Genomic DNA, 10,157 nt, shown 5'->3' with positions numbered 1-10,157 from the left:
CTCTCTCTCTGTCTCTACCTCTCTCTGTAACTCTGTCTCCAAATAAAGAAGATAGTAATACCCTACCTCTATATAAAATGATTTAGCTTTCTTTCTTAGAATAAAATGCAAAGATTAGCTACCTGCTATTGTGCCTGGGACAGCAGTGAAAGATGGCCCAAGTCTTTGGGCCCCTGTACCCATGTGGGAGACTTGTTTGATTCTCCTGGCACATGGCTTTGGCCTAGACCAGCCCCAGCAATTGTGGCCATTTGGGGAGTGAACCAGTGTGTAGAAGATATGTGTTTCTGTAACCCTGATTTTCAGATAAGTAAAATAAATATTAAAATATTTTTGTTCATTAGCTTCCTCTGGTATTCAAAAATAGGACTAGACAATTCTTGAAGTAAAGGGCTATGGCAACTGTGGAAAATATGAATCCTGCCTCAACCTATGTCTGCTATTTTTTAGACTGAAAACATTTGGGGAAGAAAAACAGAATCTAAGACTTTGAGCACCTTATTAGAATACATAATAGAAAACAAAGCCACTTTACCAGTGGGAAGGAAGAGTCAAAGAGGCTGGCTTCAGAGCCTTGCTCAGATACAGAGCAGGGATCACTGAGAATACCTCATCCACATGACCAGGGACCCAACGCCAGACAAAATACATCAGAACAATAGTGAATATTTTTACCTCTAAATATAATCATCAAGTAAATAAGAATAAATTAACAAACACCAATACCTTACCAGTAGAAGAAAGTGAATGGAGAGGGGCATGCTAAGGCAGAGTTCAAAAGAGAAGATCCACATTTAGGGTTGGATGGACATCAGGGAAGATCCTCTCTGGAAAACAGCTCATACCTCTTACCATAAGGTAATGTTACAAGAATTTAAAAGTTGTGGGTTTGAAAGTAACCATAGGAAAATGAAATTAAAAAAAACTCTCTTTACTTTGGAGCAGGCCAATTCAACTTTCAAAACTAAAGGTTTAACACAATAAAGGAAATCAATTCTAGTCACAGCATGATTTATCTCAATCTCTCTACTGCTTTGCTTTCCACACTAAAATTTTAACGCATGCAAAGAACTAAGCAAAAAAAGTCAAGACACCAACCAAGGCCAAGAACAGAAGGGGTATAACATGGGACAAAGCAATCTGAAATATATTTAATTAATGTGCTCAAAGGCTGTTTTAGAGAACATGGAAAATATGCATGATCCACTGGGTCATTTCTGTAGACATACAGAAAAATCAAACAGAAATGCTAGGTGTGAAAAACACATTAACAAAGATGAAAATGCCCTTCACAGACTACTTAGTATTCTTGACACCACAAAGTACACTATCAGTGAACCTGAAGCTATTAGTTTGGCCTGAAATTACATAGCCTGAAGCCCAAGAAAAAACTTGTGAGGGGCCAGTGTTGTGACATAATGGGCTAAATATCTGCCTGTGGATTCAGCACCCCATACTGGCACTGGGTTGTGTCCCGGATGTTCCTCTTCCTGTCCAGCTCTCTGCTGTGGCCTGGGAAAGCAGTGGAGGATGGCCCAGGTGCTTGGATGCCTGCACTCATGTGGGAAACCCAGAAGAGGCTCCTGGCTCCTGGCTTCAGATTGACTCATCTCCAGCTGTTAAAGCCATCTGGGGAGTGAACTGGTGGATGGAAGACCTTTCTCTCTGTCTCTCCCTCTCTCTGTAACTCTGACTCTCAAATAGATAAATCTTTAAAAAAAAGAAATTTGTGAGAAAAAATTAACAAAAATAGCATACAAGAAACTAGGTACAAAAGTAAATGGAGAAAAATACACATAATTTTAAATGCAGAAAGAGAAGATAAAGGGAAAGAAGAAATACTTGAGGAAATAAGTCATTGATGAAGTGTTTTTATAGAATACTCTAATACAAAAATGACGATATAGTAAAAATTGAGTTCATTAAGATGGTCAGGGCTGGCATCAGGGAACAGTGCATTAAGCCACTGCTTGAAACACAAGCATCTGACAATGGAGTTCAAGTCCCAGATAATCTGTTTTTGATCCACTTTCCAGCTAATGTGCCTGAGAAAGCAGAAGATGGCCCAAGTGTCTGGGCCCCTTTCACCTATGTGGGAGATCCCAAAGGAGCTCCAGGCTCCTGGTTTTAGCCTGGCTCAGCTTGGATGCTTGAGGCTGTTTGGTGAGCGAAATAGCATTTTCTCTCCCTGTCCTTCTCTCAATCACTGTGCCTCACAAATAAAGAAAATAATTCTTATTTTAAAAAGTCAGTGACTAAATTAATATTCAAAGTCAATTATATTTTATTTTATATCAATGAACTAATATTAAAACACAAACAGTGCGATCACCAGTAACAATATAAGACCTGTAACATGTGCTGAAAACATTTGCAAAATACATCAAAGACAGTGCAGTAAGTTGCAGATACAAATTAATGTATGAAAACACTCAATACTGTCAAAATACCAATTTCCCCAACTGAACTAATTTACAGATCCAACACAACTTCAATTGAAACTATGCGTGATTTAATGTATCTGTATATTTACAGGATGATGATAAAATTGATATGGAGCAACCTCAAAAAGCAAAAACTGGAAACAATCAATTTGTAAGTGAAGCTGAATGTATGGAAGACATATTTGATGCTTGAAAAGTGTAAATTTCCTGAGAATACATGAAGAGAAATTGCGATGTTCTTCATTGCTTACTAAACATTAGCATACTTAATCTAGTTAGACATTTATAAAATATGTTTTCAGATGTCGTAGACCCTCCAGGATGCAGAATTCCTTACATAGGATAATTTAAGCAGAAAGTTGTAACTCAATTTTAGAACCTGCAAAATCCAAGACTAAGACACCATCACATTCTGTATCTTGTAACAGCTCATTCTCTGCCAAGTGGAAGGAATATTTATGTGCCCTCCTATGGTGAGAGCAGCATTTTCCACGAAGGATTCTCCTTAAAGGTGCTAATCCTATTCATAACATCAGAACCTCAGGACCTAATTACTCCATAAAGACACAGCCTTTTCAATATTGTCACATTGGGTATTAAGTTCCAGTCCGATATTAAAGGCATACCCACCTGAAGACAATTGCCAAACTGTAAAATGTAACCTAAAGAATTTTATTGCTTGGAGACAAGTAAGAATGCAGTTGAAATGTGAGTTTTGATGCATAAATCTGATCAGAAATTATGATATAAAATATTTCACTACATAACACAAAAGCCCTCAACTCTACAAAGGTGATCCTCTGAATTTGCAGTTTTACTTACAAACTTGTATTTGTGTTCATGAACACAGAATAAGAGTGTTGATATTTAAAATTCAGGTACTTATAAAGTTTCATAAAATGATATTTTAGGGATTGACATTGCAGTGCAGCAAGTTAAATGGCTGGATCTGACATCAGCATCACCTATCAGAGTGCTAGTTTGAGTCCCAGCTGCAGCAGTTTATAATCCAGCTCCCTGTTAATGTGCCAGCAAAAGCAGTGTAAAATGGCCCAGGTAACTAAGGCTTGTGGGAGACCCAGAAAAAATCCTGGCTCTTAGATTCAGACCAGCCAAGCTCCAGCTGTTGTGGCCATTTAGTGAGTTAACCAATGGATAAAAGATCAGTTTCTCTTTGTCTCTCACTTCTCCTTCCCTCCCTCACCTCCTTATCTGCAGTTCAAAAAATTTATCTTTTTTTAAAAGATTGATTTCTAAGAAGAGAATGGGAGATATCATTTCAGTTTATGGGTTCAATTTGGGGGTGAAAATTCACTGAAATACAAGTACATCATGAATAGTACATTTTAAAATGAACTGATGTTTTAAATATTACTTGGGAATACAATAAAGTCATAAATGTTGCTAAAAGGAATACACTAAATTTCTAAAATATGATGGATGGAGCAGCAGAAACTGTCTTCATTTTTTTAAATTTTATTTAATTTATATCAATTTCACATATACAGTTCCTGGAACATCATGATACCTCCCACGCACCCATGCTCCCACACTTCCTCCTCCTCTCTCTCCTATTCCAATTCTTAATTTTTACAAAGATCTATTTTCAGTTCACTTTGTACTCATAAGACTAATGGTACACTAAATAAAGTGTTCAATAAATAGTATGAAGAGAAAAACACTGTTCCTCAACAGTACAGCAAGGGCTGTAAACGATCATCAAATCTCCAAATGTCAATTTCATTACAATACATTACATTTTAGGTACTCTAGCTATCAACCCAGATGTCCATCAACTGGTGACAGGATAAAGAAATCATGGTATATATACACTATGGAGTACTACTTAGCTGTGAATAAAAAGAAAACAAATCTTTTGCAACAAAAGGATGCAACTGAAAACCATTATACTTAGTGAAATAAGCCAGTACCAAAAAGACAGACAGAATATGTTTTCCATAGTCTGTGGTAACTAATAAAAGCTGTCTTTAGCTTCTATTGTCCTAACTCTTCTACATGAAGGAAAAACATTTTGAGATTTAAGAAGAGAGAACAAATAATTGACTTCCCTGAACTAACGCCTGTACTCCTTGATGGGATTATACCTACTGGCTAATATTACTACTTCCTTAGTTACTGAGAGGACCTGATAGCAGGAATGCCATGGTATATCAGAACTCATTAAAGAATTCTGCACACTACAACAACATTTTCAAAAGATCAAGTATACAGTAAAAAGAGGATTTGTTTATGGAACTGTTTCTCTATTTGAAACATTAGAAGAGGGTAGATGTTAAGGCTCCAAATTTAATATATCTGTTTTAATTTTATAGCTATACTATTATTTTTAAATACTTTCTTCTTCATTTCAACTGAGATTTAAGGTTTGGAGTCATTTCCTTCCTCATTTCTAGCCCCTTTCAGTCCTGGGAAAGCCTGACACTTTCAATAAGTGTTTTCTGATCAAATAAATGAAGTATCTCTTATTCTGAGTGAAAGGAAGCTCAATTGAGAGTAGACAGCTTGTATATAAGAACATGAACATAAGATCAGTTTAGTGTACATTAAGTAAAGATTTCAGTCGTTTGCACCCCCATAGAAACACAAAGTGAAATATACTGTTTGAGTACTCGTTATAGCATTAAGCCTCAGTGTACAGCACGTTAAGGACCGAGATCCTACATGAGGAGTAAGTGCACAGTGACTCCTGTTGTTGACTTTACCAATTGACACTCCTGTTTATGGCATCAGTAATCTCCCTATGCACCAGTTATGAGTTTCCAAGGCTATGGAAGCCCCTTGAGTTCTCCGACTCTTATCTTGTTTAGACACGGTCATAGTCAAAGTGGAGGTTCTCTCCTCCCTTCAGAGAAAGGCACCTCCCTCTTTGAAGACCTGTTCTTTCCACTGGGATCTCACTCACAGAGATCTTTTTGCCAGAGTGTCTTGGCTTTCCATGCCTGAAATACTCTCATGGGCTTTTCAGCCAGATCCGAGTGCCTTTAGGGCTGATTCTGAGGCCAGAGTGCTATTTAGGACATCCGCCATTCTATGAGTCTGCTGAGTATCTCACTTCCCATGTTGGATCACTCTCCCCTTTATTTATTCTATCGGTTGGTGTTAGCAGATACTAGACTTGTTTATGTGCTCCCTTTGACTCTTAGTCCTTTCATTATGATCAATTGTGAACTGAAATTGATCACTTGGAGTAGTGAGATGGCATTGGCACATGCCACCTTGATGGGATTGAATTGGAATCCCCTGGTATGTTTCCAACTCTACCAATTGGGGCAAGTCAGCCTGAGCATGTCCCAAATTATACATCTCTTCCCTCTCTTATTCCCACTCTTATGTTTAACAGGGATCACATTTCGGTTAATTTTCAACACTTAAGAATAAAAAAAAAAAAAAAAGAAAGAAAGAAATTTTCAATTCCCAACTTGACTCTCACTGGGATTAAACATGACAATAGGTCTGATCTGATTTCATCATCATTTTAAAAAAATCATCTATTATTTTTCACTTTATGTTTCTGTGTGGGAGCAAACTGTTGAAATACTTACTTAAGGTATACTAAGCTGATCTTCTGTATATTAAGATATTCGAAAATGAATCTTGATGTGAATGGAAGGGGAGAGGGAGTGGGAAAGGGGAGGGTTGTTGGTGGGAGGGACGGTATGGGGGGGGAAGCCATTGTAACCCATGAGTCGTACTTTGGAAATTTATATTCATTAAATAAAAGATAAAAAAAAAAAAAAAAGAACATGAACATAAAATATAAACTATTAGGATAGTTTTAATGGGTCAGACTCTTGAAATAATAAATAATTGAGTAACTCAGATAGTTCACAATCATTTAGAAATAATATAAAAGAGAGGGCTATTAACTTTTTGCTCACATGATGGATGATTGTATTAGGGCTATGCTGAGTCCTGTTAGTGATACATATCTGTGATAATAGATAATTGGCTTAACTGGAGGAAATGGGTTAAGCTCTTAAGACAATGTTTTATCCTTCAGCTAAATTCTGGAGTTTGTGAATTGTTACTTGTCAGTTGCTACATCAATGTGAAACATGAGTTATTTGATGCAGATGTGAATCAGTAAAATACAAGCCATTGGTTTGAATCTGCTTGCCCAGCCAAGTTGTAAGACATTTTCTTTTACTTATTACCTGGGTTCTCCACTTCCAATGCAGCTGTCTGCTATGGCCTGGGAAAGCAGTGGAAAAGGGCCCAAATCCTTGGGCCCCTACACCCATATGGGAGACCCAGAAGAAGCTCCTGCCTCCTGGCTTTGGATCAGTGCAGCTCTGCCATTGCGGCCAACTGGGGAGTGAATCAGTGGATGGAAGACCTCTCTCTCTGTGTCTGTATCTCTATCTCTGTCTCTCTCTCTGTCTCCCTTTCTACATGTAATTCTGACTTCTAAATAAATAAATAAAATATTTTAAAAAATGGGGGAAAACTGAATTTGTATATGGATGGGATCCAAGAGATAGTTGAGAACATCCTTTGAGTCTTGGACAAGACATTAACGTGAGTGATAAAATTAAGATATTCTTTCTTTAAATAAGGTGCTAGTGCTCCATAGGGACCATCTGGTTTGCCATTTTCCTTGATGAATTCTCTTAGAGATTATAACCAGCATGCTGCTGACTGATAACTCACTCATTTTTTCTTAAAATATTTTGTTACAGGCCGGTGCCATGGCTCACTAGGCTAATTCTCCACCTTGTGGCACCAGCACACCGGGTTCTAGTCCTGGTCGGGGTGCCGGATTCTGTCCCAGTTTCCCCTCTTCCAGGCAAGCTCTCTGCTGTGGCCCAGGAAGGCAGTGGAGGATGGCCCAAGTGCTTGGGCCCTGCACCCCATGAGAGACCAGGAAAAACACCTGGCTCCTGCCTTCAGATCAGCAAGGTGTGCCGGTCACAGCATGCCGGCCACAGCGCACCGGCCACAGCATGCCAGCCATGGCGGCCATTGGAGGGTGAACCAACAGCAAAGGAGGACCTTTCTCTCTATATCTCTCTCACTGTCCACTCTGCCTGTCAAAAAAAATATTTTGCATAAAAATGAATTTATCTTTTAATTTAATATTTCCATGAACATTTAAAGTATGCTTTTACAAAAGTTATTGATTCATGTTTAACATATCTAAATTTTTGATAGATTTTTGGATTGATTACTTTCCTAATTTACAGACACACACACACCATACTTGTCTCTTCTTTATCAGGCATTATAATAGGTATAAGAAATTTAAAAGTTAATATTAAGATGAGAGTGAGATACTACCACATACTATTAATTTTTTTGACAGGCAGAGTTAGACAGTGAGAGAGACAGAGAGAAAGGTCTTCCTTCCATTGGTTCACCCCTCAAATGGCCCCTACAGCTGGTGTGCTGCACCAATCTGAAGCCAGGAGCCAGGTGCTTCCTTCTGGTCTTCCACATGGGTGCAGGGCCCAAGCACTTGGGCCATCCTCCACTGCACTCCCAGGCCACAGCAGAGAGCTGGACTGGAAGAGGAGCTACTGCAACAGAACTGGCACCCCAACTGGGATTAGAACCCAGAGTACCTGCACTGCAGGGGGAGGATTAGCCAACTGAGCCGTGGTGTCAGCCATACTATTAAATTTTGAAAATTCAAACCAGTAAAGATATATAAATGCTGGCACATTTGTGGAGAAATACACAAATGTGTATTTTGCTTCACTGCTGGTACAATGCTAAGTAGTACAGTTAACACTGTAAGAGAGTGGAAGTTTCTCAAATATCCAAATAAACATTTACCACAATCAACCATCAACCAACTCCATGGTATATCCCCAAAAAGCACAGGCATGTCTATAGCAATTATGATTGATCCTTTGACCTCAGGCTTCAACTTGGTGCAGTCCCAGTGGTTACAGGCATTTGGGAGAGTGAACCAGCAGATAGAAGATCTCAGTCTATCTGTCTGTACCTTCTCTTTAAATAAATAAATAAATAAATAAATAAATAAATAAATAAATAAATAAGGACAGAGTTGATGTGGTGACAGATTTTTGTGTATATGCAACTTTCTCTCAACAATCATCATTACTTAACTCATTCATCTGTCTCTCTGTCCTTTAAATTAAGTAAATGATTGCAAAGACATTAATAAGTAGAAATCCACAGAATGAGAACCCCATACACAAACATACACACCTATACGTATTTACACATGCCAAACAGAAATGAGTGAGGATGGACTGGATTGGTCACAAAAGTAATAATGAAAACAAGTGAACAGAACAGGCTGCCTCTGTTACCTTAATGGCTCCCTCTACTTCTGAGGTAGTAAATCATGCATATAGCAGATACTTTAGGCTTAATAAAAACTAAACACCAATCTTTGCCTTTTAATCCTTGCTTACATTTGATAGAATCACTTATATCTCTTCTATCACAAATTCTGACCTGTTTTCCTTATCAGTTATGGTTTTACATAGATGGAATTTTTCTTTACAGACCACAGTTTAATATTTCTAACCAAAAACTAGAAAAAATTGCTGGGGCTGGCACTGTGGTATAGCAGGTAAAATTGCCACCTTCAGCACTGACATCCCATATGGGCACTGGTTCAAATCTGGGCTGCTCCACTTCTAATCTGGCTCTCTGCTGGTTTGCCTAAGAGGGCAGTAAAGGATAGGCTAAATCCTTGGACTCCTGTACTCATGTGGGAGATGTACCAGCCCAGCTCTGGGCATTACAGATACTTCAGGGATGAACCACTGGATGGAAGATCTGCATTACAGACACTTCAGGGATGAACCACTGGATGGAAGATCTATCTATCTCACCCTCTCTTTGTAAGAGTTTCTGTTTTAAAAGATTTATTTATTTACTTGAGAAGTAGAGTTACAGAGAGAGGGAGAGACAGAGATAGAGGTCTTCTCTCTGATGGTTTACTCCATGTATGGCCTCAATGTCCGGGGCTGGGACAATCTAAAAGCCAGGAGTCAGGAGCTTCTTCTATGTCTCTCATGTGGGTGCAGGGCACCAAGCACTTGGGCCATATTCTGCTGATTTCTCAGGCCATCAGCAGGGAGCTGTATCAGAAGTGGAACAGCTAGGACTCAAACTGGCATCCATAAGGAATGCCAGCAATGCAGGTAGACTCTTAACCTACTATGCCATGGTGCTGGTCCCAGTAACATTGACTTTCAAATAAATAAGTAAATCTTTAAAAACAGAAAGACTGGGGCCAGTACTGTGGCATAGCATGTAAAGCTACCATCTGCAGTGCCGGCATCCCATATGGGCACTGATTTGAATCCTGGCTGCTTCGCAGCTGATCCAGCTCTTTGCTATGGCCTGGGAAGGCAGCAGAAAATGACCAAGTCATGGGGCCCCTGCACCCATGTGGAAGACCTGGAAAAAAAAAAAACTCTTTGCTCCTGGCTTCAGATTGCCTCAGCTCTTGCCCTAGCAGCCACTTGGGGTGTGAACCAGCAGATGGAAGACACCTCTTTCTCTTTCTTTCTCTCTGTCTTTACCTCAGCCTCGGTCTTCTCTGTAATTCTGCCTTTCAAATAAATAAATCTTAAAAAATCAGAAAGACTTCATTAAAAAAGAGTCATTTGCTCACACACACACACACTCTTAAGGTTCTCCCACTCTATATACAGTTGACTCTCTCTCTCTCTCACACACACACACACACACCCCTACTCTCATTTCTAA

Source organism: Oryctolagus cuniculus, chromosome Y (assembly GCF_051225735.1).
Source record: "Oryctolagus cuniculus isolate XC-2025 breed Fujian yellow rabbit chromosome Y, ASM5122573v1, whole genome shotgun sequence".
Taxonomy (NCBI): Eukaryota; Metazoa; Chordata; class Mammalia; order Lagomorpha; family Leporidae; genus Oryctolagus; species Oryctolagus cuniculus.
This window is presented reverse-complemented; position numbering follows the sequence as displayed.